The sequence below is a fragment of the Nyctereutes procyonoides genome, unplaced genomic scaffold (genome assembly GCF_905146905.1).
Source record: "Nyctereutes procyonoides isolate TBG_1078 unplaced genomic scaffold, NYPRO_anot_genome, whole genome shotgun sequence".
NCBI classification, from domain to species: domain Eukaryota; kingdom Metazoa; phylum Chordata; class Mammalia; order Carnivora; family Canidae; genus Nyctereutes; species Nyctereutes procyonoides.
The window spans coordinates 32,162,290-32,188,145 of NW_026575030.1; the positions used below are offsets into that span (position 1 = coordinate 32,162,290).

A 25,856-nucleotide genomic window follows, 5' to 3' on the forward strand; every position below is an offset into this window, starting at 1 on the left:
TGCTCTAAAATCACTTCCAGTGCTAGTTTCTATATCAGTAAGAATCAGTAAGCAAACCCATAAGTGACATAGAGTAAGGGACTTTTAATAGGGATTAGGCCTTGCACAGTAATGGTTAAGCAGTTTATTTAAAGCCATGCCTCCATATCTCATATGGGGCCCTAAGTCACCAAGGCCAATAGTCAGGAAAGAAAATTAGATATAAACTGGGAAGAGCAGATATCCATTAAGTGCTTACTATTATGTGCCCTCTGCTCTTCTGGGCCCCAGAGCGGTGTCCTCTGTGCATCTCATCACTACTGACCTTGCTGGCATTCATGATAAATGTGAGCAGCTTACTGAGGTCCCTTTTGGCTCAGGCAGGGATAGTAATCATGGCTGGAAGTCTTGATATGCAGACCCCTCATACGCAGACCCCTCTGCTAAGGGGCTAAGACCTGTATTTGGCCTTGGTCCAGGTGGTCTCCTCTGCTGAGTATAACCCCATGCCAGATTAGCAGGCCCTCTGTGGCAAGTTCTCCAGATAGATCCTCACCCTAATTTGAGCTCTGTATGCCCTGGGTAACTAAAGGTGGTTTGGACAAGCTAAATTAATATGCCTTCCTCTGCTCCACACCATACTCCTAGGTTTACATTAAAGTAACACATCCCATGTCGATCAAGGGCAGCACAAGATGTAATCTTCCAGAGCCCCAAGTGAGGAGTCAAAATAAAGATTCCCTTCCTCAAAATTCACTTGACTTCATTGGATGTTTCTAAGGCACCCCTGATATTTCAACTCATGGCCTGTGTACATTTGTACACGCTGGGTGGGGTGGGGGGAGGGAGAGAGAGAGAGAATGAATTCTATGGATCCAATAGTGTGTTGGTCATCTAGATCTGTTACGAAAAAAAAAAAAGCCTTCATGTGTAATGTTTGCTAATTTCTGTGATGAAATGGCTGATTTCAAGCAACCAAAGATTTAATGACCTGCTCAGAAAATTTTTGAATATTTAAAAAGTAACCTTGCTAGCCAGTATAAGCTGACTCCAACATTCAGCTGCCTGGAGCCTTCCTTTATCTGTTTTTGTTTCCTTCTTATTTATCTATTGTCTCTTCTTACAAATCCACAGCCAGAAAGAGTGGGTTTTGTTTTTCTTTTTTTTTTTTAAGATTATATTTATTTATTCATGAGAGACACAGAGAGAGAGAGAGAAAGAGAGAGAGAGAGAGAGAGAGAGAGAGAGGCAGAGACACAGGCAGAGGGAGAAGCAGGCTCCATGCAGGGAGCCCCACGTGGGACTCGATCCCGGGACTCCAGGATCACATCCTGGGCTGAAGGCAGCACTAAACCGCTGAGCCACCCGGGCTGCCCATGTTTTCTTTTCATTATATCACATTCTTCTCTTTTGGAGGAGGAAGCCTCTTGGCTAGGCGAATCATAGAATTTATTATCTGAATCAGGACTTTTTTGAGAGTGAGAGGGAGCACTCTAAATTATTCATCAGGATAATAGAAATAAACAAGACTGTCCCAGAAAACTGGAATATATGGTCACCCTACTCATGACCTATTCTTCACAATCAGTAATTGTGTCTTCCATAAAATGTGTGGATACTGTATGATCTGAGTTCTTCGTGCTTCCTTCCCAAAGAAATTTAAGAAACCTTTCACAGTCAAAGCCTGGATTTTAAACCTGTTGTTTTGTTAAATGGGCCTCCAGTATGGAGGGCTACAAGGAAACATCTACCATTTTAATATTTTTATCCTTTCTTCATTTTTTAAAGATTTTATTTATTTGAGAGAGAGAGAGCAAGAGCGAGAGACAGCAAGAGAGAGCATGAATAGTGAAGGGGCAGAAGGAGATGCAGACCCCCCCTCATCAAGCAGGGAGCCAGATGTGAGACTTGATCCTGAGACTCTGAGACCATGGCCTGAGCCAAATACAAATGCTCAACCAACTGAGCCACCCAGGCGCCCCTATTTTTATCCCTTTCTGTCAATAAATATTTTTTTTAAATTATGTTTTTAAAGCATGCTGTCAAGTTCTTTTTTAATTTTTATTTATTTATGATAGTCACAGAGAGAGAGAGAGAGGCAGAGACACAGGCAGAGGGAGAAGCAGGCTCCATGCACCGGGAGCCCAATGTGGGATTCGATCCCGGGTCTCCAGGATCGCACCCTGGGCCAAAGGCAGGCACCAAACCGCTGTGCCACCCAGGGATCCCCTCTGTCAATAAATATAATATATCCTTACAGATAAATAATATATCCTTACAGATTTCCCCAGTGAAAGGGAAGTCCTGTCTTTGAAGTCAGACTGGGATACAAATTAGGTTCTGCCATCATATAGTGTGTGATTTTGAGCAAGTTTCTCAATTTCTTAGAGCACCAGTTTTGTAGTCAGTGAATTGGAGGATGGTAGAATTGGAGTTTAATGGTGTTATCAGCTCTTCCTGATCTACCTGAGATTATTCTCATTTTGAAACTATAATTCTGCATCCCAGGATCCCTCCCAGTCCTGGGCAGACTGGGATGACTGGTCACCCTGCAACCTAGAAAATCGTTATGAAGCTCACATATGTAGTAGTGTATCTCATCTAGATGGAACTGCCATCCTCAGGAGAGGGTGAGTGAGTGGTCAGAGGATACTACCTGGCAAATGTTTTCAGTTTTACTCTGTACTGTGTCTCTACAGTTCTACTTTATTGCCAACTATGGTTGGGGGGGGGGCGGTTACCATGTATCTGATGGACTTGCCCATGGATGATGAGTTTGTCCTTTAAGTCATCTTGCTAATTCAATTAATTATTAGACACAAAGTAGGAATTTTGAAGACTGATCTAATTCTAGCCCCAAAATTACTAAAGAAAACCTCTGTATTCCTCTTGCCAAGGAAAGTCTAGGTTGCCAAGATAGACTTTATCCTCTTGTTACTTCTGTTAGAATGATCACTGTAATCAGAGAGGCAGAGAATCAATCAAGCAATACATTCCATCCACCCCTCCGGGGACCAGCATGGAACTGTTTTTTTCACAAAGGCTTTACTTAGACCAGCTTAATAAGAGCCTCTTTTTTAAAAATATAATGTGAGTTTAATACTGATGACAGGGGCTGGATGGCAAGTGCAGAAGCAAGTCTTCTATTGATTGAGAAGTTTCATCTGGTGTAGCTACATGAATTTCTCTCTCCGCGTCTGAGCCATGCAATCTGGACAGGTAGGAAGTAGCTCTCAAGGGGCCTGTCTGGTCTCAGGGACTCATTCCAACTGTGACACCTTGGCCTCAGCTGCCCCATTATGTGGGGCAGTATAAATGACTCTTGCAGAGGCAAGGCTTGGGATGACATCAACCTTTTTCCATCTGGAAAGAATTGAAATCATCAGCTCATTTTTGGTAGTTTCCTAGAGAGTCAGTCAAGGTTGTGATTTAAGAAATTGTGACTTGGAACTGAATGTGGGACAAAAGATGGTACGTTCATAGCACTTTTATTATAATCTCTTCAAGCACACATCCCTTTTCTAAGTTGGCAGGCCCTTCATGGTTGGCGTTAATAAACCCAGTTCTCAAAATGATACATATTCCATGCACTGGCTGGAAGGGAAGGATTAACAAGTTTCCATTCTTCCTTTAATTCCAGCCTGCCTCCCCTTCTTAAGAGTAAGTTGTAGTGGAGGCAGAAGTAGGAAGAGCAAGGATTAGGAACCATCACAGTCCCTGGCACATAGTAGGGATAATGAATGAGACCAGGTACCTGGCCCTGGCTATGGCATTAACTAGTTCCGTGACCTATGAGTCAGTCTACCACTTTGGTTCTATTTCCACAACTTTAAGTGAGGGTTTAGGCTGGGTAATCCTCAAAGTCTGTCTCATCTGTAAAAGCCAATGAATTGCATGCTTCAATAGCTATTCTTCTTTTACCTTTTCTTAGTTTGTGTTCCTCTCTGCCTCTCCTTAGAAAATGAGTAGGTTGATGAGATGGTCCTTGTCAGGGATGAGGAGGAGATGGTGATTAGATTGGTTGGGGGGGGAAGGATGTTTCTTTTATACCCCACACTCAAGCCTTGCTTTCAGTAGGGGGCCTCTTCAAGGCACTAGTTGGCTCTGCCCTCTTCTGCAGACATGGCTTCACCTTGTCCTTTCTCATGTCAATCCTTATATTCCTTCTAACTCTAAAACTATCATCTCCAATCTTGGGGAGTGTCCCTTTATGGTTATTGGCATGTGTTCTGGTAAACCAGCTTTCTAAAAATGAAGTCCTAATTTGTAGAATGTGTCCATTTTCATGGTGTAAATATTACTTTTGTGGCTGATTTCATGCTAACAACGGTTTAACAACCTGCTCGAGAATTTGCTGAATATTTAACATTTATGTTCTTATGAGCTGGTGTGAGCCAATTCCAGCACACCACTTGGTCTGGCTAGATTGTAAATAGAAATCAGACTTTCTACTTCTTTCATTGGTCTATGGTATCAATACAATGTTGTGCATATAGTAGGAACACAAGTGAAATCACTGGTTGACAGAGCTTCTTTGTGCCTTAATTAGTACAATCTTCCTTACTTTCTGCTATAGACTAAAAGCTCACATCTTTCCAAAATTCATTTGTTGAAATCTAATCCCCAGTGTGATGGTATTAGGAGACAGGGACTTTGGGAAGTTGTTAGGTCATAAGGGTGGAGCCCTCATGAATGGAATTAGTGCCCTTTCAAAATAGACACCCCCCCCAAAAAAAAAACAAAGTAGACCCCCCCCAAAGAGAGAGAGCTCTCTCACCCCTTTCCACCACATGAAGACACAGTGAGGGGCTGTCTGTAAACCTGACCCTCATCAGACACCAAATTAGCTGGTGCCTTGATCTTGGACTTCCCAGCCTCCAGAATTGTAAGAAGTGAATTCCTATTGTTTATAAGCCAGCTTGTCCATTGTATTTTGTTATAGCAGCCTCAATAGACTAAGGTATCTTCATAATCTTTCTTAAGGAAGGTAACTGTAATAATTTCCAAGTTGGTCTTAGTTCTTGGCCCTAATTTATTTTATTTATTGTGGTTTTCTTTTCAGTTTACAAATTAGCCTGGTTTGCTTTTCTTTTTGTTCCCTTCCTCTTCTGGTATTTTGATATTTAATGTACACCTACACACCCATGAAAATACAACCACCTTTAAGCTTCCTTGTTTGTATCTCAGAAAAAAGAAGATACTCCTAGAGCTCAACTTCAAGCCATGTGAATTCCATCTCACACTGGAGTTTTCTTGTGGTCCAGGTCAGCCTGTGAGGTACTCAAGGATTCCTTCTTGAAATGTCACCCATGGTGATCACTGTGAGCTGAACATCAGGTCAGAGGAATATTTTAGAGACCAACCTAATATTAGTGAATCAGATACTGACTACACAAAAAGCTTTAATAAAGAACTGCCTCTGTTGTGCTCTTTATCCTTTCAGTTCTTCCCTTGTTTAACTTTTGCCCTAACTCTGTTGTGCAAGCTTACTTTGTAGGGCTGTGCCAGTTGTGGCTCTAGGACAAAGTGTTCCTTTTTCAGGCAGAGATGTTTCATCTGGAGCCAGTCTTGACTTTTCTTTCAGCCATAATGTAAGCATGAAAATATGAAAATGAACAGCACAAATAAGGTTTTATGGCTTTCTCCAGCAATGTAGGAAGCCAGGCAAGGCAATAACAGAATTAAAGCCTTCATCCTCCTTTCCTATTAACTTGATTTCAATTTCCCTTCCAGAATAAATATTCGACAAATTTCTTCATTAGTTGTGGAGCTGGAGGAAGTGCAGTCATTTTGGCTCAGGCGTGTCAATATTGTCCTGCCCTGGCCCTTCTGCCTTGTGCTGTTTAGGGCTGGGTTTGTAATTTCTACCAGGCTATGGTGGCAAAGAGTAAATAAAGAAGGTGATGAAGTTGCTGAGTAGGGGGTCCGAGGCTGAATCAGCAACGAACAGATATCATAGGTCAAGGCTGAGGTGTGCTGGCAGAGATGTGCTCAAGACCAAATGGTGCTTGCATTGGCTATATCCATGCCCAGGAGCACAATCCATTCTCCAAAGTGGAAAACCACAAGAAAACTGCCAGAAATTGAGTGAAGCCTTCAACAAATTAAAAACAGTCATGTTCTTCACAGACTTCAGGAGTTGAAGCATTAGGAGGTCAATTGCAAATTAGATTAGGGAGCAGTGAACACATATGAACATTCTAAAAGGGCACAGGAGATAATTTTGAGAAGGCATAGTCAGGGCCAGTCTGTAGCAAAATTATATGATTTCTTTTGGCATCCCCAACTTCTGCTGTCCTTCCATCTTACCTTGCTTCTCTTATGTCTTGCTTAAGTCTTATGACTCCCCACCCTTTCCAGGGCCTTCCAACTCTACCCATTCAGTGAGATAGTGGACTCTTGCTAAAACAGAGATGCTTCCAGGAAAATGCCACATGGGGAGTTTGATAATTTCGGACTCAGGTTTACATGTAAATATTGCCTTCCTTTCACTCTATTCCAATGATGTGCAAATGTGTATCAATACTTAGAATAATCTGGAAAGGCTTTCAAAATACCAACCCATTTCCTTCCATTCTTATTTTCATCCAAAGAAACAGGATGGTAAGGGGGTGGCAGTAATACGATGACGTGGTGGTGGGAGGCAGTCTGATGGCTGAGGAACAAAGTGAGAAGATGTAGAGGTGGCAGATGGAGAAGGCAGCTAGAAGTCTGTAGATTGGTTACCTTTAGCAAATAAGTTAATTGAGCAAATAAGTAAATATACTGAGGATAGTCAATTCATATTTCTTACCATCTCAGTCAAGATTTTCAAACATGGTAGGGAAGGCTAGAAAGATCCTGAGGTGTTGTGGATTGAAGTTTTAAGTATTGGTATGAATTCATGAATTTTAAATATATATACATTGATATAGAAATAGTTTGAGCATGCCATGTCCTCAGATCTTGGTTTTTATTTGCTTCCTCTATTAAAAGGAGACAAGGCTCCTCAGAGGAATGGCTGAGTGTAAGGCAAGGACAAGGAAAGAACCAGATGAACCCGAATCATCTTGTGCCAGGAAGTAATGCTCAAAGAATGATGAAGACATATCAATAGGATATATAAGTCAGCTTAAAGAGCTTCCACTGGCCAAATCCAGGACCACTAAAGCATCAAGATAAATAATAAAACATTGGCTTGAAACTCAATGAATAAAATTAGAATCTCTAAGTTCACAATGATATAAATAAATGTATAAAAAATGAAGGAAAAGTTCTTCCTTACAGTACATTTCCAGTTATTAAATGTACAGATTTGATGTATAGCATATTGGTGTAAAACGGACTATCTCCCTACAAAATACTAATCAAATACAAAGAAAAGTGATGACTTTGTACTGGAGAACTTGGCAGATATAAATCTGGCCAAATGATTGAGGTTAACATCACCAGTAGTGGGATAGGCTGTAGTATAGCCTCCTAATGTGACATAGTGAGAGGGGCACAGCATCTTTTCTCCAATTTTTCTGCCAAGAATGCATGGCTTGTGTCTAAGGAAACATCAGACTGATCCAAGTGGAGGGTCATCCTCGTGAATGAAAAGTCTGTCTCTTTAAGACTATCGAGTACACAGAGCCAGGGAAAGAAGGAGGGACTGTTCCAGACTGAAGGAGAACAATGAGACTATGGGTGTTCCTAGAGAAGAATGAGAAAAAAGAGACATTCAGACAGCTGGAGAAATCTGAATGGGGTCAGTGGATTGGAAGTTGGTGTTGTGTTGATGTTGATTTTCAGATTGGGACAGTGGTCTGATGGTTTCACAAAAGAGTGTTCTTGTTTTGTCAAAGTAGACATAGAGCATTTAGGAGCCATGAGTCATGATGTTGGGAAAAAGACTCTCTCTCTGTACACACACACACACACACACACACACACACACACACACAAAACGTATACACAGATATACATATATATACACACACATATATACATATAAGCAAATAAAAAGCATGTATTTCTCTATTAATAAATTTATAAAGAAACTTTACATATGTATCTGTATGTGTGTTACTAAAATTAGCATAAATACATACAGCCCTTGGACAATAATGGGGAAACGAAATGGCAACTTCTAACATTTTCTCCATCTTTATTTGTCATCATTTGGATAAAACGCACATAAGACACCATGGACCCACTTAACTTCCTCAGAGTACACGAAATACCTCTTTTTTGGTCAGCACCTCAGAATGAAAATCTATGACACTCTACACTAGTAATTCATTCAATTTTTTTTTTTTCTTAGAGAGAGCATGTGTGTGTGGGGGTAGGAGCAGAGACAGAGAATCTTCAAGCAGACTCCCTGCTGAGCCACCGCCTGATGCTGGGCTCCATCTCACAACCCATGAGATCATGACCTGAGACAAAACCAAGAGTTGGACATTTAACTGACTGAGCCACTCAGGGGCCTCTCATTTATATTGATATTTTAATAATCCTTCAAAGCCACAGTAGCATTCATTCACTCAGTATTTAATGAGCAATTGTTGCATGCCAGGCCCTGTTCAGGTGCGGGGACACATGGTGAACAAGGAAGATCCCCTGCCTTTGTGGTGGTTTATGTCAGACAAGCACCACAAGTGTGTTGTCCATGACATAAGAACAATGGTCATCTGATGGGTACCATCTCACCAAGTTGCGAGCACATCATAGCAGTGTTAATCCGTAGTGTGCTTATTCTGACTGAAAAATGGAAACTGTTCATACTGTGCCTACCAGCAAAACCTTTCCAGAACACCAGGAAACTGAGAGAAGCTCTTTGATAACATAACCAAGTTTCCTTGGTGATCTGCACGCACCACACCTCTTCTCCTTCAGGCGTGGGGCACACACGTGACTTTGAAAACAAACACTTCTCAGCACAAGCTCTCCACTGAGCAGAGCCACACGTTCTCATGTGTCTGAGGCAAATACATGTTTTCCGAACCGGAAATCAGAACCCTGTGTCTTCATTATTGTAAATTCCAAATTATGTGGGCATGAAGGAGGTGAATACAAACGCTTCCCTCTGTCTTAACCTCACAGCGGCCCTGACAGGCCCTGCTGACTGAGCTTAACGTGTTACCAATTTAGGAGAAGCAGAGTTTCTATGCCTTGGACCCCAGAGGGAGACTGGCTGTGCCATAATGCTTTCTCTTCTCTGGGTCAGCTTTGGTAGGAGCTCGGCGTTGGCCTTGAGCCTGACTTCCCCCTGGGGGCCCTGGCAGTGACCCCAGCCTGACCTGGCTGAGCTTGCCTCCCTGTGGTAAGAAATGCATGTCAGGGAGGCTGGGGGAGGGCAGAGGGGTGTTAGGTGAGAGTCTCTGCTCAGTTTCTTTTACCACAGTGTAGACATTGTGGTTTTGTTGGAATCACATTTAGGTTTATGTGCATTTGGTTTTATGAAATACTGAGGGCCATTTGCCCAGGAGTGAAATGAGTTGACCCAGCTCAGCCACAAATGACATTCTGGCTAAAGATAAGCTCCTGTAGGGAAGGGGAAACCTCCCTTCTTTAAGGGAGAACCATGTTAAAGGTTCTCATGGGGACAGCATGGTGAGGGAGAAAGAACACGAGGACCTGGGTTCTGCTGCCAATCCACCATGTGGCCAAACGCAGGCCACTCCACCTCTCTGGGCCTGTTTCCTCATCTCTAATATGCATGGGGGTGGAACTGGTGACCTTTCAAAGCCCTTCCGGCTCAAACATGCTATGATTCTATGTAGGACTGTCTACATAACTTGCAGGGCCCAGAACAAAAATAAAAATGCAGGGCCCCTTGTTTTAAAAAAAAAAAAAGTATTAAGAACTTCACTATAGCAACAGCAGAGCATGAAAAGAAGCATAGGGTCATTCCAACACGGGGCCCTGCGTGCCTTACCCCAAAGCATGTCCACCAACCCTTGATTCTGTGGGTGTCCCCATCACTACCCTTTATTGATTACATTTGATGGAGCCGCTGCTTAATATAATGGGAAGCATATGGGCTCTGCAGTCAAAAAGCCTTGGCCTTCCACATTGGTCCTGTGTACTAGTGTGTGACCTTGGGTGACTCATCTAACGGCTCCTTGCCTCAGTCTCCTCGTGTGTGAAACAGTGCGCCCACCCAGGAGGCAGGCTGGAAAGGATACAGACAGCCCCGTAGAGCACGTGGTCGGGGTTCAGGAAGCAGCACCACCAGTGTCGCAAGGTACTGCGTGTTCACACTAAACAGAATTCCATCTGAAAGAGGGTTTAAAAAGCTACTGCTTTTTAAAGAACGGCTATGTGCCGCTCAAAAGATAGATTCAAAACAGACGTTGTTTTTGCCAAAAAAAAGAAAAAAGTCACGAGTAGCTTTTTACAGTAACTGTGTCTGTGGTGCTCTGCTTTCTGGACCACACACTCTACGATTTAGGAAGTCATCCTGTTCCCAATTGTAAATTATCTCCTGGGCCTGTTCCTTTTTGCACTGAGTTCCCTGTCCTCCCACTCTTTCCCCTGCTATTCAGGACTGCATATGGCTTCTGAGAAAACCATCTGAGTTTCCCATTTATCTCACAGTTTTTATTTCTTCCTTTGCTTTCTTTCCTTCACGTGTGTGCACATGTGCTCGCACGTGTGCAGTCTTCCCCTGTCCTGTGTAGCCAGAGATGACTAGCGTCTCCTTGGGTCTCTCTGTGATGCTTACTACTGTGGGTACAGGTCAGCTTCTGCTGAGGAGGGAATTCCACTCTTTCATTCATATGTTCATTCCTTCCTCCCTTTGCTCACTCATTATTTTTTGAACACATAACATGTGCTGGCCATGTTGCCAGGCACTGGGAATATAGAGATGAATTATGATCCCTAAGAAACTCCAGAGCTAACAGGAGAGACAGATGAGTGAACATAAAACCTGAGATACCACAAGGTAAATACCTTTAAAAGGATTGTAGGGATGGGGTGGGAGAGAGAGGATTCCCATGAGTTCAGTTTCTACCTAGGTAAGTCAGAGAAGGGAACTTTGAGCTGGGGTAGGAGTTTTCCAGGAGATGATATGTCCATCTGAAAGGAACCCTGCAACCTCACTGCTGTTTTGCCATCCTTTAATCAACCCTTGTCATCTCCCTGAGACATCTGTCTGAGGATTATCCTGTGGTACCACAGGTTCACACATTGGGCAGGCCTTGTCGCACGCTCTGCCATCTTGCTCTAGGAATGAGAATGTCTGGAGGTGAGGTCCCTCCACTTTCCTGTTTACCTTAGTTATGTGGTGCTTCACTCCTCCTCCTTCCTTTTCTTCTCTCTCAGAGGAAGAGGTCCTTTCTCTTTCTAAAAGCAGCTCTTCCTCAGGGATTCCAAGCCAATTTTGACAGAAGAAATAAGAATAGAACTTTCCAGGTGAAGAAAACAATTTCAACAACTGTGTCAACATGGGGAAGTACCATGGGTGTTTGGAAAACCGTGAGTAATCCAGATTTGCTGAAGCTATCTAGTCTAATTTAATCTTCTTGATGAGTATGAGAAACTACATATTCCTTTAGGAAATACATAGTAAGTGGCATGACTTAGGACTGTGGCTTATGCTTGCTTCAACAAAAACATTTATTTGAGTGCTTCATGTTTTTTGTTAGTGCAGGTACACACACACATGCACTATCCACACACACACACACACACACACACAAACACACACACAAGATCATGCTGGGTGGTGTGGATACACAGACCTTGGTCTTGAGGAACTCACAATCTCTTAGGGAGGAGGGAATAACAACTTCATATTGTAAAGACTATCAGTGCTAGCAAAGATGTGTGCAGTGCCTCTGGCAGCCAGAGAAAGGAAGAAAGTTAAGTTGGCATGGACTGTAAGGGAAACAATATAGATAGATAGCATTTGATTGAGGCCTTCGATAATAAGTACAAGTGTATCAACGAGATAGGGAAAAGTAGGGTGTTTCAGGTAAAGGGAACAGGAAGAAAGGTGTGTATGTGTGTGTGTGTGTTTAGTGGGATATGGCGTGTAAAAATGTGTTCATAGAAGGGCAAGTTGTGTCATGGGTTAGAGCAGTGGTTCTCAATGGAGGTGAGGTAGTTATCCCTGGTGGTTCTCAATGGGGGTGACTGTATGTCCCAGCAAACATCTAGTGATATATTTGAACATTTTTAGATTGTCATGACCTTAGGGGTGGGGTGCTACTGGTATCTAGTGGGTAGAAGCCAGGGTTGATGCTAAATGTTCTGTAATGCACAAGACAGTCCTTTATAACTAAGAATCATCCCATTCAAAATGTCAACAGTCCTGAGACTCAGACACGTGGGGTAGAGTATGGCAGTCTTACAAAGAGTGGCAAGACATGAGGTTGGGAAGACAGATTAGTGTTAATTTGTGAAAGGTCTTATATGCTATATAGTATAATAGAGGTTTCTAGAAAAGCAGGTTTCATGTTTATTCATTTGATTGGTCTCAGTTTACTCAATAATCCTCATTTATAACATAGCTCACTGAAAACTGATAACAGAGCATTTTCTGTACAAAATTCCATAACTAAAGCTTTGATCACTTGAATCAAGATCTCCTTAAGGAAAAGTGTTCATTTGTGTCCCCTTCCTCGTTACCAGCTAGATTTCTTTGCCCTCTGCCACTCCTTCCCCACCTCCCTGTAAGTTGTCCAGGGTCATCTGCTGAGCCTCTGGTTAAGCTGACCCATGAAGTACAAGGGCTGAGCTCAGGGTGAAGGTGGACCTGGTTCCTTTGAGACCATGAGTGATCTGCTCACTTGTTTAGAATTACAATTAGGTATGGGTTTTCAAGAAAGATGGGCTCTGATCCAGGACTAATACTGGCTGTTTGTGAACAGAAGTCTGAGGATCACTTTTTCTAAGCCTTATTTATATTGGAAAAGCTGAATTCATATTCTCTTCACTTAATTCAGTACTTTCCCCCACATTCTTGCATTATGAATCCCTGCCCCATCCCCAGAATTTGGTGTTAGAGCCACTCCATTATTAGGAACTTGATAATTAGCTAGAGCTTACTTAGGAAACACAGAAACTTCCAAGGCCTAGTTTCAACCTTCTAAAATAAGGTATCTGTCCAGAAAGTATTTTCCAAAGAATGGGGTCCAGGAAGGTTACAGGGCAGGCTCCTCGTTCTGATGAAAGACGATTTAGTGATCAATTACTAGAGACTGTGTATTAGTGCTTCTCAAAACGTGGAGGCCAGAGAACATTTTCAAATACTGGAATTTTTGATGGCACACTTAAGGAGATTAAATGTTATCTACTGTTATCATCCCACAATGATGGTATTCATATACTGAAGTTAAAATGATAACCTATGCCCAGAAAGGAAGAAAGACCACAAATTTTAAAATCAGACAAATCCCTTACCCTTCTGCTCCAGAAGTGTATGCTTCAGAGTAGGACTGCCAGGTAAAATACTGGATGCTCAGTTAATTTTGAATTTCAGATAAATAATGATTATTATTATAGTATATAAGTGTGTCTCATGATAAATTCATTTATCTGAAATTCAAATTTAACTGAACACCCTGTATTTTTATTTGTTAAATCTGGCAGTCCTACTCCAGAGAGAAAATGAGATGGCAATCTTGTATTTATTCAGTCAGGATCTGTGCCCATATGCTTCTCTGGGGTAAGCGGCTTGTCTCTCTGAATATTATTCTTGTTAAAGATGTACACCACATGTGCCCTTGATCCTAGGCAACTACTTCACCTAGTGTTCAACAGAAGAAATCATGATCTGCCTTAATGCTGGAGGTGGAGAAAAGGCTACCTGGAGAGGGCTTACTCAGAGATATTGGTCTCTGATGTGGTAGGTTTCTTAAGTATTTTTTTCACTCAACAAGTATTAATTGAGTGCACTTAGGAAAGGTCCTTAGTAAGAAGGAAGTCATTTCTTGTTAAAACAAGAAACAAATCATTCCTGTTTTCATGATGCCTATGTGCTTATGGGGGAAAAGTTTTAATACTAATCTTAATATCCTTAGCTTTTATCCTAGAGTTGATCTGAGTAAGATGTGACTCCATGTATTGGCTTTATCACACTCGAGCTCCTTGTTACTCTTTGAATACATTTGCTTATGGCCCTTGATCATGCTTGCTTTTTTGCTTTTGGGGGCAAAATTCTCGCTATCTGGCATCTCTTACAGTAGATTCTATTAAAATATGCAGCAATATACATACTGGTGTGAAAAGGAGAGCTTTAGAGGCGTGACTGTCCTGAGCACCTTTTGTTTCTTGGGTGTGTGCATGTGTATAGGTGTGTTTGTGAGTATATCTGGGTGTACAGATGATGGGTCTCTTGAAAACGCTGGGTGTACAAAGACTATCTCTTTTCTGAGTGAGCCTTAATTTTTAAAAACCATTTCCTTAACTAATTTAGTTATAAAAGCAAACAGTTGGACGGTTCCAGTAACAACTTCTTGGGCAGGAAAGATGGCTGCTGCTCAGAGCTTGGTTGAGTAGCAGACACCGAAATGTGGCTTGGCTCCGTCCCCTGGCAAAGCATGATGGTGTTAAGTTCCACTAGAGGCCCTGGTACCTTCTCAGAAACCTGCCAAATCAGGCACAGACTTGCTAGCAGCCACAATGGAGGGATCCTACTGACCCATGCCCAGTTCTCAGGAGGTAACTGGCAAGAGAGAAGAAAGCAAAACAAGCAACCAAATCCCTATACACCTTATAAATCTGACTTGGAAATTCTGCCTCAAGGCTGTCAAAAAGTAGAAATAATGATTCCAAGGCCAGTTCTTGGACATTTAGTCTTTAACATAGAAAAAAATAGATCTAATTACTTGATTATCAGCTTGTTTTTTTAAATCTAGCCATTCTCAGGATCAGATGACTCTGGTCCTTTGCCTGTGAAACGTTTCCTTGATTATCTGAATCTCCTCTGCTAGAGATAAGTTGATTTGTCTCCATTCTGTCCGAGGTTGTGGAGCTAGGATTCCCTTGGAGAAATGTAATGTAGATTAAGTTCCTCTGCTTGGCTTCTGACTGAAGCCAGAAGATGATTTAGAGACAGCAATCTGGGCATGGCCTTTTGCTGCCCTCTGGAGGAAAAGGTGGGTATTGAACTAGCCTTAAAGACTCCGTTGTGCCCGGTAACAATTTATACTTAAAGCTATTAAGTTAAACTAAAATGCGAATCTACATGTCACAATAGAAAGATATATTAAATAAATGGAGTTTGAAAGGTTTCTCTGTAAGAGTCTTATTTTCAGTAATGGGATTTTAATTCCACCCCCTATTTTTCTGTTTGCTAAGAACTTGTTTCTTGTTTTTCTCTCTAAATTCTTTTTTTTCCTTCAGCCATCATTTCATGTACCTTGAGAGAGCTATAAGAATATCATAAAGAATAATCTTTAAACATGTTTAAGAAGTGAAAACCAGCATTTGATTGAGAAAAACTGTCATTCTGACACACTCCAAATCATAAACTCAGATTTATACCTATATATTCAGATCAAAATCCAAACCAAAATTCACTTTAAGAATTCAAATGAATTATGTTAGTCTTATACCTTCTGAGAGTCCCTCAACGCAAGTGAGAGACTTTTGCATGCAAATTATACTTTTTGTTTGTTTGTTTTTTAAGAAGGCTCCCTGCCCCCCATGGAGCCCAGCTTGAAGTTTGAACTCAACAGGAGCTGAGGTCAGGAGTCCGAATGCAACCAACTGAGCCACCCAGGCACCCTTTCACTTTGATTTTGGATAGAAATATATGCCTAGCTCACCTAACAGTCCAAGCAGTTGTTCCTGGTATACAGTGACTTTCCTCCAGGCAATGATTCCACCAATGGCTCTACCATCCTTTAGGGCTTCACCCTATCTCCTGAACAGGAAAGAGTGTGTGAAAGAGGTAAAATTATTCTAAAGACACTAATTTAGGGATGGCATCCATTGTTTAAAACTCAGTGACATGGTCACCCTAAATTCAAGAGAGGCTACGAAGAGCAGCCCAGCTGTATACCCAAGAATAAAAGGAGAACCTCGATCTTGTTGCACAGCTAGCAATCTCTGATACATAGTTTGTGTATCATGTTATGAGTTTCAGGCTTTATCGTGGACTTAAATATGCCATTGACAGCAAAAGAGTAAAATGATCATATTTTTAATTTTGGAAAAGTCATTCTATCAGCAACAAAGAGAATGGCTCGGCTGATTGATTGGATAACCGGGAAGAGAGAAATGTTATTCAGTGAAACACAGGAAGAGGTGCAAGTTCACAGGGAGGGGGTGGGAAGTAAGTGCAGTTTGGGACTTGCTGAATATGAGATGCTTTGGCATCATCAGGGGAAAATACAGATACATGCTCTGGTTACCTGCTCTAAAGTCTGAAGTTCAGGAAAGAAACCTGAGCTGCAGATGGGGATTTGTGTTTTCATCTTCTGGATGTGGCCATGGGAGCATATAGAGAACCACTGGGCAGAGGGAGAGGGACTGGCAAAAGACACTGAGTGGGAGCATCCCAAGCAAGAAGGAAAAGTGGCAGGATGTAATGTCACAGATGTCACAGGAAGAAATTATTTCAAGTAGGCAGTAGTTGACAATGTCCAAGCCAAACACAGGATATTTTGAAAAAGAGGCTGTGTGAATATGCTGGTTATTCCATTTATCTACCCTTCTCTCCCTTTCTCTGTGCCCCAGAGGCTGAGACCTGTCAATACTTTACCACTTGAGCTCCTTTGCTCTCTGGCTTCCAATTGGGTTTGGCCAATGGCAGATCAGAAAGCAGAAAAGGGCAAGATATTTTCCTCCATTCCTTCCCTGTTTCTGTGTCTGGTCTCAGGGAGTAGGTACATCAGTTGACTTGACTTCAGTTCCCACCAAGTGTCCGGCTCTCCTGTTTTAGTTCTCACTGTGCTATCTTCTTTTTTGTTTCTTCACCCCCAGGAATGATAATGGCTTACCACTCTCCCTACTGTCTGAGTGCATCACCATCACATGGCTGTTGCCTACATCTCTGTAAGTAACCTCTTCTTTTGAGCCATCTGGAGTAGATTCCACTTCCTTCTGGCACACTCCTTGATAAAGCAGTATTAGTAGGAAGTCAGAAACCAAACTGTCATGGGTTAAAGACTAAGAACATAGTGAAGAAGGAGTTCGACATCCAAGAAATTTGGCCACGGAATTAATTTTTCTCTTATTGTGAAAGGGAAGGAGAGAGAGGACAACCACTATAAATACCCTGAAGTGGAGGGAGGAGTTTGTTCTTTCCAAGATGGAAGAGACTTGTTTATGTTTAAATGCTGATGGGAAAGAGTCCATAGAGAAGGGTATATTGTTGATATTCCTGAGTAGGTTCATCTATTGCCTAAAGTGTATGAGAAGGCAGAGTGATTGGAGACATGGAACACAGATGGGGACTTGCCTTAGGTGAAGAGAGGATTGCCTTATCCAAAGTAACTGGTGGAATGGAAGAGGGGATGGGTAAGGAGGACAAGAAGGTTTATAGGTTTGGCATTAGGAATTTGAGAGAATTCTTATCTAAGGGCTTGTTTTTTCCTGTAATCACATAAAATTCAGAGAGTGGAATTAATATGGGGGTAGGCATTTGCCAGGCAAATGTGATAAAAGTATAATGAGGTGAGGGGGTTAGGAACATCAGCAAGAGATAGACTAGGAGAATCTAAGCTACATACAAATGGGGATGAAGGTGAAAGGGTATCAATGAGGAGAGAGAAAGAGTTACGGACTGGTGCTTCAGGGAGGCTTAAGATCAGTTTTATAAGGAGTAACTTGAGTAAGAAAGTTGAAAAGACAGAAGCTGATGTGACAAAGAGAAATGTCTGACTTTATGATTTCAGAGATGGAACAATTGTGGATGACAACAAGATTTAGGATATGACTTGTGAGTGCACGAATGGAGTGAATTTGAAAGTCACCAATCAGGAATGACTATTATTAATACACTGGCATCATTTTCACTCCAGATATAGATCTTCTTTGCCTCTTCCCCAACTTAGAGTCATACTCTATGTAACATTTTATAACCTCTTTTATAAACTTTATATAACGGGAGCATTTCCCTGTGCCATTACATATCTTTGAAAAATGATTGTCACAGTTTTTACCTGTTCACCAAAATCCATTTCCTTCTTCTTGGACTATATTTCCATGGCTCTCCTGCTGATAGGTGTAGTCAATGGAAATGACTGAGTGTAATATGTGCCATTCCTGAGCCAACACTCTCAAGACGGTGTTTTTCCTGTGTGTTATCTGTTCCCCCTTCTTAGAGCAAGATGCAAATGATAAGGCCCCATGGGAATTCAAAGTCAAAGGGAAGAAGGAGCCTAAAATTCTGAATAATCATGTACTGAATACAATGTGGATGAGAATAAACAGGTTTTGTGTTTGAAACATTATATTTTTGGGTCTGTTTATTATAGCAGTTTTACCTATCCTGTTTTCATCCTACAATATTTTTTTAATTAAAAATTTTTATTTTATTTTAATTAATTTTTGAAATTTGAATATAGTCGATACAATGTTACATTAGTTTTGTTTACAACATAGTGAATCAACATTTGTCTGTGTTATGCTATGCTCCCCACAAGTATAGCATTTGACAGATGGTCACCATACAACATTATTACAATATCATTGATTATATTCCCTATGTTGTACCTTTTATTCCTAAGACTTATTTATTCCATTCTTCCACTCTCTTTCACACATTTTGCCCATTCTCCACCTCTTTCCCCTCTGGCAACCATCAGTTTGTTGTCTGTATTTCTAGGTCTGATTTGGCTTTTGTTTCACACTCCACACATGTGTGAAATCATATGGTATTTTTCTTGGTCTCCCTTATTTCCCTTAGCAGAATTCCCTCTAGGTCTATCCCTGTTGTTGCAAATGACACAATCTCATCCATCTCAAAGGCTGTGTAATATTCCATTACATATGTGTATATGTATATTGTGAACGTGCGTGTATATATACATACCACATCTTCATTATCCTTTCATCTACCAATAGACACTTGGGTTGCTCCCATAGATTGTCTATTGTAAATAATCCTGCAGTAAATCCAGCAATAAACATAGGGATGCATATCTTTTGAATTAGTGTTTTTTGGTTTCTTTGAGTAAATTCCCAGTAGTGGAATTTTTGGATCATATGGTATTTCTATCTTTAATTTTTTGAGGGACTTCCATACTGTTTTCCACAGTGGCTACACCAAATTACACTCCTACCAACAGTGCACATCCTTTCTCTATATCTTTGCCAAAACTTGTTATTTCTTGTCTTTGATTTTAGTCATACTGACAGGTCTAAGGTGATATTTCTTTTTTTTTTTAATCTTTTTTTTTTAAGATTTTTTATTTATTCACAGAGACACACAGAGAGAGAGAGGCAGAGACACAGGCAGAGGGAGAAGCAGGCTCCACGCAGGGAGCCTGATGCGGGACTTGATCCTGGGTCTCCAGGATCACGCCGTGGGCTGAAGGAGGCGCTAAACCGCTGCACCACCAGGGCTGCCCCTAAGGTGATATTTCATGGTGGTTTTGATTTGCATGGCCCTGATGAGTGATATTGAGAATCTTTCTTTACATGTGTCTGTTGGAAAAATGTCTATTCAGGTCCTCCACTCATTTTTTAATTGGACTGTTTTTTTTTATGTTGACTTGTGTAAGTTCTTTATATTTTTTGAATATTAGCCCCTTATCCGATATATCATTTGCAAATTCCTTCTCCCATTCAGTAGGTTGCCTTTTTGTTTTGTTGATGGTTCCTTTCACTGTGCAAAAGCATTTTATTTTTATGTAGTCCCATTGTTTATTTTTTGCTTTTATTTCCCTTGTCTTAAGAGACACATCTAGAAAAATGTTGCTATGGCCAATGTCAGAGAAATATGGCCTGTGTTGTCCACTAGGATTTCTATGGTTTCAGGTCTCATATTTAGGTCTTTACTCCACTTAGAGTTTATTTTTGTATATGGTATTAGAAAAATGGTCCAGATTTCATTCTTTTACATGTAGTTGTCCAGTTTTCCCAGCACCATTTGTTGAAGAGACTGCCTTTTCCCCCCACTGTATATTCTTGGCTTCTTTATCATAGATTAATTGGCCCTATAAGCATGGGCTTATTTCTGGGCTCCCTATTCTGTTCCATTGATCTATACATCTATTTTTTTGTGCCAGTACTACACGGTTTTGATCACTACAGCTTTGTAGGTACATCTTGAAATCTGGAATTGTGATACCTACAGTTTGTTTTTTTTTTCTCAAGATTGTTTTGGCTCTTTGGGGCCTTTTGTGGTTCCATACAAATATTATTACTTTTTCTAGTTCTGTGAAAAATGCTGTTAGTAGTTTGAATCTGTGGATTGCTTTGGGTAATATGGACATTTAAACAACGCTCTAATTCATAAGTATGGAATATCTTTCCATTTATTAGTGTTGTCTTCAAGTTCTTCCATTAATGTTTTATAGTTTTCAGAGTACAGGTCTTTTACTTCCTTGGTTGAGTTTATTCCTAGGTATTTTGTTCCTATTGGTATGATTTCAAACAGGATTGTTTTTTTTTTTAATTTTTATTTATTTATGATAGTCACAGAGAGAGAGAGAGAGAGAGGCAGAGACATAGGCAGAGGGAGAAGCAGGCTCCATGCACCGGGAACCCGATATGGGATTTGATCCCGGGTCTCCAGGATCGCGCCCTGAGCCAAAGGCAGGCGCCAAACCGCTGCGCCACCCAGGGATCCCAGGGTTGTTTTCTTAATTTCTCTTTCTGCTACTTGTTTCTAGTATATAGAAATACTACAGATTTCTGGGTATTAGTTTCATATCCTATACATTTATTGAATTCATTTATTACTTAGTTTTTTGTTTGTTTGTTTTGTTTTGTTTTGTTTTGGTGAGGTCCCTAGGGTTTTCTACATATAGTATCACGTCATCTGCAAGTAGTGATAGTTTAACTTTTTCTTTACCAATACGGACACCTCATTTTATTTTCTTGTCTGATTGCTGTTGCTAGGACTTCTAGAACCATGTTGAATAAAAGTGGTTAAGAGTGGACATCCTTGTCTTGTTCCTGATCTTAGAGGAAAACCTCTCAGTTTTTCACCATTGAATCTGATATTAGTTATGCAGTTTTCATATATGGCCTTTATTATGTTGAAATATGTTTCTCTAAACCCACTTTGTTGAGAGTGTTTTAAAATCATGAGTATTCAATTTTGTCAAATGCTTTTCCACATCTGTTGAAATGATATGACTTTTATCCTTTGTTTTGTTGATGAGTACCACATTGCCTGATTTGCAAATAATGAACCACCCTTGCATTCCTGAAATAAGTCCCACTTCATCATGATGAATGATCTTTGAATGTAGCTTGTTAATATTTTGTTGAGGATCTTTGCATCTATGTTCATCAGAGATATTGGTCTTTAAGGTTTTTTGTTTTTGTTTAGGTGTTTTATCTGGTTTTGGTATCAGGGTAATGCTGGCCTTATTTGAAAATTTTCCATTCTCTTCTGTTTTTTGGAAAATTTGAAAATAGATATTTACTTTTTTTGAAATATTTGTTAGAATTCACCTATGAATTCATCTGGTCCTGGATTTTCGTTTTTTAGGTAGTTTGCCTTTTTTTTTTTTTTTAATAACAATTCAATTTTGTTTCTAGTAGTTGGTCTGTTTAGATTTTCTATTTCTTCCTGTTTCAGTTTTGGAAGATTATGTTTCTAGGAATTCATCTATTTCTTCTAGGTTGTCCAATTTGTTGGTATATGTGTTTTTCTAGTATTCTCTTATAATCCTTTGTATTTCTTATGGTGTCAGTTGTTACTCCTCTTTCATTTCTAATTTTATTTATTTGGGTCCTTTCTCTTTTTCTTTTGATGAGTCTGGGTAAAGGTTTATCAATTTAGTTGATCTTTCCTGAAAACCAGCTCTTGGTTTTTTGTTTTGTGTTGTTTTGTTTTAGTCTCTATGTCATTTGTGCTATGATCTTTATTAATTCTTTCTTTCCACTCACCTTGGACTTTGTTTTTCTTTTTCTAGTTCCTTTAGGTGAAAGTGTAAATTATTTATTTGAACTTTTTCTTATTTTTTGAGATTGACCTGTAATGCTATATGTTTTCCTCTTAGAACTGCTTTCACTATGTCCTAAAGACTTTGGATTGTGTTTCTATTATCATTTGTCTCCAAGTATTTTTAAATTTCTTCTTTGATTACTTCTTTGACCCACTGGTTGTTTAGTAGCACTTGTTGAGCCTCCACAAGTTTGTGTTTTTCTTTTTTTTTTTTTTCTTGTGATTTCCAGTTTGATACCATTGTGGTTGGAAAACATGCATGGTATGATTTCATTCTTAAATTTTTTGAGGCTTGTTTTGTGGCCTAACATGTGATTTGTTCTGGAGAAAGTTCTATGTGCACTTGAAAGAATGTGTTTTCTGTTGTTTTGGATGGAATGTTTTGTGTATCTGCTATGTCCATCTGTTCTAATGTATTAATCAAAGACACTGTTTCCTTATTGATTTCCTGCCTGGATGATCTGTCCATTGATATAAGTGGGGTGTTAAAGTCCCCTACTATTATTGTCTATTTCCATCAATTTCTCTCTTTATGTCCATTAATACATGCTTTATGTATTAGGTGCTCCAGTGTTGACTGTGTTGATATTTATAACTGTTATATCCTCTTGGTGGATCAGTCCCTTTACCATTATGTAATGCCTTTGTCTTTTATTACAATCCTTGTTTTAAAGTTTGTTTTGTCTGATCCAACTTTTTTTCCTTTTGCTTCCATTACATGGTAAATGTTTTTCCATCCCTTCACATGAGTAAGGTGGAAGGGGAATGTAGACTGTATGCCTCAGACCCTTCCACCCAGAGAGTGTTCCAATAGCTCCCCTCTCACCACAGCTGCCAGCTGGTAGAGTTCTAAGCTTGGTTCTTTTTATGCTAGTTGCTCTTTTAAACCACAAGTTTTTTTTCTGTGCCCCAGCATGACTGCAGCTAGTATGGGTTAAAGGGCTTGGAGCTTGCTAACGCAGCAAAATTGGCTATATTGTCTGGACCCTGCCTGCTCCAGCCTGTGCTTTCAAGGTAGAGGAGGGACATAAAACTCTTATCATTCTCCAGTCCCTGTGACTCAGAGAGTTTTCTTGAAGCTTCTCTCACCATTTGGTGGAATTCTGGGCTTGCTCTTTCATATGCTAGTTACTCTTAAACCAAGGCATTTTTTCCTGTGCTAAAAATTAGCACTATTTTGCAATTATTCTGGAGTATAAACTATCTCTTTCCATGTCAAACTTTATATTTGTCTCCATGGAGCAAACTGAGATCCTACTTGAGGTATAGCTCTAGGATGATTCTTTCAAGTTGGGGTGGGTCTTATGGTTTTTATAGGGTCTTCACACAAGCCTTCTCAGACACAAAGTAACAGCCTGCTCCCAGATTCTCAGATTTTCCCAAATCAAATTAGATAATTCCTATCCCCAGTTTCAGGAGTCCTTTTTACCAATCAATGCCCTAACTTGTATATACAAGACTCGAGAGTCAATAAATTCAATTTAGGTTGGAATTCTTCAACCAACAAAATTAAATTTGGGGTCAAGTTCAGCCCTGCAGCTTATAAGAAATAAGTGATTCTTGCAGGACCACCACAGAAGCTCTCTGATTCTCTATGTCTAGAGTTAAAAATTAAAGATCTGAGCTTGTCATTTTGTGTAGGCTCTCCAGTGCACTCAGAAGCATCACTGCTACCATAATTATCTAGTCTCTTGGGGCTTCAGTAGGCATTTCATCACAATCAACTTCAGGTAAGTAAGCAACAAAATACCCCACAGCATGGGTTTATCATATGTCAGTTCCTCTTGATAAGGAGATCATTACTGAGTTCAAAGCTAAGGGACATGGCCAAACCAACAATATCCCATTTTGAGGGGCTGTTTCACAGGACTACTTCTTGTTCTGAGTATCATAACAGTCAGGGCCCATTAGGAAAACAGATTCATACTATTCCACTAGAGAGAATTTAACATAAGGAACTGGTTAAATAGATGTTTAAGAACTGAAGAGCATACATGCAAAAGCAGTTACAATTCCTGGAGCTGAAGAAACAAAGGGAAAGGTTTGGGATTATCACAATATAGACTTTTGGAGGAAGGGATCTGCAGAATTAGGACCAAGATCTTGGAGGAAAGAACACCATCCAGGTGCTGCTATGACCTCTGAGGGGTCAACTAGTTCTGCTAGCATGTCAAAAGAGTCAGAGACTAGAACAAACTGCCAGTATCCAGGATAAAGAACTGTTGCAGAGTAATACTGTTAGAAAGGAGTAAGCAGGAAGGATCAAGTCCTTTTTCTTTTTTCTGCCTTCCATCCTCCCTCTAGTAGTCCATATTAATGTAATTACCAGCTGGCAAAGATGATTTGGTTTTGCAGAGTCCCAGCCACAGCATCACAGAGCAAAGTATAGAAGGGTAGGATTGAAATTGAGAAGCCACAGTAAGATGGCCCAGAATGCACGTTTCTAAATACAATGGTGCACACATGTGCGTACACACACACACACACATACACACACACACACACATCCTGACACTGGTGTACACTATTTTGGCATTAAATTTTTTTTCTCATGATATTAACACACATTTCTTTCCTTATTTTCCTTTCCTTTAAATAGAAAATACAAACAAACTCAGAAGAAAAAAGATGTATCCCACTGCTGGAAAGATGACCATTATTAACACCTTCATTTAGATTCTTCTAGACCTTTTTTTCAACGTGAAGGTGTGTATTTTCCATGAAATTGGAAATTTATATACAGTGTTATTTAAACATTTTTTTTTACTTAAATTCAATTTGCAAATATATAGTATAGCATCCAGTACTCATCTCATCATGTGCCCTCCCTAATGCCGGTCACCCAGTTAACCCATCTCTCCACCCACCCCTCCTCTTCAACACTTCGTTTTCCAGAGTTAGGGGTCTCTCATGGTTTGTCTTCTTCTCTAATTTTTCCCCATTCAGTTTCCCCCCTTCCCTTATGGTCCCTTTCACTATTTCTTATGTTCTACATATGAGTGAAACCATATGATAATTGTCTTTCTCTGACTGACTTATTTCACTCAGTATAATACCTTCCAGTTCCAACCACATCAATGTAAATGGCAGGTATTCATCCTTTTTGATGCCTGAGTAATACTCCATTGTATATGTATACTACATCTTCTTTATCCATTCATCTGTTGAAGGACATTGTGGCTCCTTCCACAGTTTTGGTATTGTGGACATTGCTGCTATGAACATTGGAACATTGGGTGCAGGAGTCCCATCATTTCACTACATCAGTATCTTTGGGTAGATGCCCCATAGTGCAATTGCTGGGTCATAGAGTAGCTCTATTTTTAACTTCTTGAGAACCTCCACACCGTTTCCAGAGTGGCCACACCAGCTTGCATTTCCACCAACAGTGCAATTTTAGCCATTCTCACTGGTGTGAGGTGGTATCTCATTGTGGTTTTGATTTGTATTCCCTGATGGCAAGTGATGTGGAGCATTTTCTTATGTGCTTGTTGGCCATGTGTAGGTCTTTGGAGAAATGTCTCTGTTTCTTGACTGGGTTGTTTCTCTCCTGGGTGTTGAACTTGATAAATTCTTTATAGGTCTTGGATACTAGCCCTTTATCTGATATGTCATTTGCAAATATTTTCTTCCATTCTGTAGGCTGCCTTCCAGTTTTGTTGACTATTTCCTTTGCTGTACAGAAGCTTTCTTTCTTGATGAAGTCCCAGTAGTTCATTATTGCTTTTGTTTCCCCTGCTTTTACAGATGTGCTTGCAAGAAGTTGCTGTGGTTACATACAGTGTTCTGAGCTGCTTTAAAAAACACCTTATCGTATCATCAAAAATTGCTCACA

At 40.3% G+C, this 25,856-nt stretch overlaps 1 protein-coding gene across 1 annotated transcript in view; it reads right to left on the reverse strand.

Annotated features, from left to right (window-relative positions):
- Positions 1 to 25,856, reverse strand: part of GTPBP8 (GTP binding protein 8 (putative)) — a 100,506-nt gene that overhangs the window by 39,600 nt on the left and 35,050 nt on the right. The gene's annotated exons all lie outside the window — the stretch shown is intronic.